The following is a 4835-nucleotide window of genomic DNA, read 5'->3' on the forward strand; positions in this document are numbered from 1 at the left end:
TATACCCTCCGTGTTTTAACTCAATGGTCGGGGTTGCCTCCTCTCTCCTGAGTTTACCAAGAGTTGCTTTTGTCGGCACGCCCCATGGTGCTTTCCTTCCCTCCTCTGTCACGAACTTGCGCCAGCTTCTGTTTTTCTCAGCTGTCACCTTCTTTGTATAGGCCCTTCTGAGCCGTCGATACTCCACCTTGCGCTCCTCCTTCCTAATCGGGTCTTCCGTATGCTGATAGTTACGTCGAGCCTTGTACGTCGCTCTTTTCATACTCGTCAATTCCTTAGTCCACCATGGAACTGATTTCTGGTGCCACTGCTTTTCGGGCATGGCCTGCTCGCACGCCGCGATTATCATACGCTCGATTCCTTCGGCGAGTCTCTCAACATCTTCCCGATTATTTAGTGGGAGTCTGCTGAGTGGTGTTTTTGCTTCCAAGAGTGCCTTCTGGAACTTGTCCCAGTTAGCCTTTCTTGTGTTATACCTTGGCTTTGTGGGTGGAGTCCGTCGCCGCTCTCCGCCGAGGTCGAGTCTCGTCTCCAGGATCCTGTGATCACTGGATGTACCGTCCCTGTACACTTTCCAGCCGTGCACAAAGTAGATAGGGACAGAGGGAATCTCGTTAATCCATTCATGCGCGTCACTAATTAGATGACGAGGCATTTGGCTACCTTAAGAGAGTCATAGGGACGACCGCCACCGGGGGGTCTGGGGGGTTGGTCAGACCCCCCAGCCGTATTCCCGGCGGGTGTTGCTGCGATGCCGGCATCCTTATTACGCTAGACTAGGGGTGCAAACCGGGGATTCTCCCTTACATGGCACGTTAAGGCGGAACTCTGCGTACCACCGGACAATCACACCCTTCAAACGTAGGAAGCTCAGACACCGCCCTACTCCTCTGACTTTGCGCGCTGGTACGGCAGGCGGCACCGCCAGACGACTGATACCGGCAGGGCTCGGATACTAGCGGTCGGCTCAATGCCGATCCTCCGACACCTCAAACGCCCTGTGGGCTGCGTCTGGGGAGGTACACCGAAGTGTCCCCCCCTTAAGGGCACATGCGCGTCACTTATGGCACGAGATCCCTGTAATCCTGTCCTCTCGAAGCCAGCTGCCCCTCAGAGGCCAACACCGATGAGGGGGCACCGTTAGCCAGCACGGTGGGGCTCCCCCTCCCCCAAGATACTCATGTCGGCAAGGCTTCCCAAGCCACGTTTGATGAGTTACCGCCGAGGACGCTTACCGCGAACCTCTACCACACATCTAGTTACTGGCCGCGCCATCCGTTGCCCACGGATGTGGGATTGGGCAGGCAACGACCAGTTTTAGGGGTAAACGGCGTGTGGTCTGCAAAGAGGACTCGTCTCGGATACTAGTCGTGAGTGACACACGCCCGACACCTCAAACGACGGCCTCACCGTTTACCCGCGCTTTTTTGAATTTCTTCACGTTGACATTCAGAGCACTGGGCAGAAATCACATTGCGTCAACACCCGCGGGGGCCATCGCAATGCTTTGTTTTAATTAGACAGTCGGATTCCCCTGGTCCGTGCCAGTTCTGAGCCGAGCGTTGAATGGCGGCCGAAGAAACGACACGCGACGGCTGAACCGACGCGGAAGCCTCGCAGCAAGGAAGATCCGCGGGAGGCCAAGGCACGGGACCGAGTTCGGATCCCAGGACGTCGACCGAAGTCTAAGACCCTTCACCTCGCCCAGGCCCGGCACGTCAGCCAGACCCGCTTCCCGACCAAGCCCGACACGCCCCGCTCCTCAGAGCCAATCCTTATTCCGAAGTTACGGATCCAATTTGCCGACTTCCCTTACCTACATTAATCTATCGACTAGAGGCTCTTGACCTTGGAGACCTGCTGCGGATATGGGTACGAACCGGCGCGAGACCTCCCGTGGCCCTCTCCTGGATTTTCAAGGTCCGAGGGGAATATCCAGACACCGCAGCAACTGCGGTGCTCTTCGCGTTCCGAACCCTATCTCCTTGCTAGAAGTTTCCAGGGAACTCGAACGCTTATACAGAAAAGAAAACTCTTCCCAGATCTCCCGACGGCTTCTCCAGGTCATTTTGGGTTACCCCGACGAACACTCAATGAGGGCCCGGATGTTAAACGGTTCCGCTGCCGGGTTCCGGAATAGCAACCGGATTCCCTTTCGCCCAACGTGTGTGTGTCTCTTTTTTTTATCTTTCAATTTATCTCTTTGTATAATAATATGTTTGCAGACATTGATTTTAGGACACCACATTTGCATAGGATTTCTCTTAGGGCTTAGGATCGACTGACTCGTGTGCAACGGCTGTTCACACGAAACCCTTCTCCACGTCAGTCCTCCAGGGTCTCGCTAGAGTATTTGCTACTACCACCAAGATCTGCACCGACGGCGGCTCCAGGCAGGCTCACGCCCAGACCCTTCTGCGCACACCGCCGCGACCCTCCTACTCGTCAGGGCTTCATGGAGGACGGTCACCAGTAATGGCACCGTCCCTCCCCACTTGCCGCTGACGGCAGAGTATAGGCGCGACGCTTCAGCGCCATCCATTTTCAGGGCTAGTTGCTTCGGCAGGTGAGTTGTTACACACTCCTTAGCGGATTCCGACTTCCATGGCCACCGTCCTGCTGTCTTAAGCAACCAACGCCTTTCATGGTATCCCATAAACGTCGACTTAGGCGCCTTAACTCTGCGTTTGGTTCATCCCACAGCGCCAGTTCTGCTTACCAAAATTGGCCCACTTGGCACTCTAATCCGAAATCTCGTGGCTTCAATGAACCAAGCAAGCCAGAGATCTCACCCATTTAAAGTTTGAGAATAGGTTGAGGTCGTTTCGGCCCCAAGGCCTCTAATCATTCGCTTTACCAGATGAGACTCGACGCGTCCCCGAAGGAACGGAGGAGTGAGTGCCAGCTATCCTGAGGGAAACTTCGGAGGGAACCAGCTACTAGATGGTTTGATTAGTCTTTCGCCCCTATACCTAGTTCCAGCGATCGATTTGCACGTCAGAATCGCTACGGACCTCCATCAGGGTTTCCCCTGACTTCGTCCTGACCAGGCATAGTTCACCATCTTTCGGGTACCAACGTGTACGCTCTAGGTGCGCCTCTTCTCGCAATGAGAACGAGACGCCCCGGGAGTGCGGAGCACTATGCAGCGCCCATCCTCCCTCGGCCGACGCAAAGGACGACCTTCACTTTCATTTCGCCTTTAGGTTTACTCATCCCAATGACTCGCGCACATGTTAGGCTCCTTGGTCCGTGTTTCAAGACGGGTCCTGAGAGTACCCAAAGCAATAGCGCCGCCGACAGGTAATTCAAAGCTTGGCCAGTCCGAGGGCTCCGCCGGCTAACAGCTGGCCAGGCCCGTGAACGGGAAAGACGTCCGTACCACAGGGCAAACAAAGCTGACCGAGCTTGCGGCGGGCCTGACGCACCGTTCGAATGAGAAGACTGGTTGCGGCCCGATACCATCTGGGGGAACACCGTCGCGCAGCCGGTCGGGTCACCGAGGGTCCGTCGCGCACGCACAAGGCGACGCAACGGTCTAACCGCCCGGGCCGTAGACCGACACGCAACGGGTCGCGACGTCCTACTAGGGGAGAAGTGCACGTCTACGTAGCCGGAACGTTCGCCGTTGGCCGTAACATCCGTGCGCCCTCCTTGCGGAAAAGCGACGGACACCCCTTTCGGGGTTTCGCGCACCAACGGGAGCCAGCATTTGTCGACGATGAATCTCCCCTTTCGAACTTTTGGGTTTCTCAGGTTTACCCCTGAACGGTTTCACGTACTCTTGAACTCTCTCTTCAAAGTTCTTTTCAACTTTCCCTCACGGTACTTGTTCGCTATCGGTCTCGTGGTTGTATTTAGCCTTAGATGGAGTTTACCACCCACTTAGGGCTGCATTCTCAAGCAACCCGACTCTAAGGAGAGACCCTCCCGAGACGCGCACCGGTCGCTACGGGCCTGGCACCCTCTATGGGTAAATGGCCCCATTCAAGATGGACTTGGACGCGATGCAACGTCACGGGATAAACGGATCCTCCCGAACACTACATTTCCCTGCGGCAGTACCGCGGGATTCAGTGCTGGGCTCTTTCCTGTTCGCTCGCCGCTACTAAGGAAATCCTTGTTAGTTTCTTTTCCTCCGCTTAGTAATATGCTTAAATTCAGCGGGTAATCTCGCCTACTCTGAGGTCGTCGTATACGTGTTAAATATATCACACACGTAGAGTGATATATTTTATATATGTGTAAAAATGACGAAAGAAGCTGTGGCGTAATCCTCGTACAACGGGGGCACACAACCGAGAGAAGCGGACCAGGCAGAGTGTGTGAACGAATGTTACGAGAAATGGGAAATGAGAGAGAGACTTGAGATCATGTTCGATGCGTCGTCCCAACTTCGCCGTGTGCCTTCGGAATATGTTGTCGTAACGCAACAGCAGCGTTTCCAAAGGTAAGGAAGCTCCTCGTAATTCGCCAGAAGTGATCAGCGGAAAGTAAGTCACATCGTCCTTAATGCGCCACACCAAAGCATCTTCGCGTCTCGTTTAATTCGATCTAAAGGAGAGAGACTCTCGCCAGGCGACTGCCGGTATGGTTTAACGCCCGTCCGCTTGCTTTTTGTATAGCTTTCGTGGACTGGACGACCGGACTTGACGCGCGGTCTCTCTCGGCGATCGACTAACGCGAAGACATGGGGCGACCGGACGCTGCTACCTTTCCACCTCCTCCTTCTAGGAGAGAAGTCATCCCTATGTGATGAGTCATATATATGGCGGCTGTGTAAGCCTCGCCAAAGAGGATTCAGGATACAGAAACAAGTTGTAGTACAACACAAC

At 54.8% G+C, this 4835-nt stretch overlaps 1 pseudogene; it reads right to left on the reverse strand.

Annotated features, from left to right (window-relative positions):
• The window catches only part of LOC143187947 (large subunit ribosomal RNA), a 7980-nt pseudogene extending 3789 nt beyond the window's left edge, over nt 1-4191 (reverse strand).
• Nucleotides 4192-4835: the final 644 nt, after the last annotated feature.

Source organism: Calliopsis andreniformis, unplaced genomic scaffold (assembly GCF_051401765.1).
Source record: "Calliopsis andreniformis isolate RMS-2024a unplaced genomic scaffold, iyCalAndr_principal scaffold0419, whole genome shotgun sequence".
In the NCBI taxonomy this organism is placed as follows: Eukaryota; Metazoa; Arthropoda; class Insecta; order Hymenoptera; family Andrenidae; genus Calliopsis; species Calliopsis andreniformis.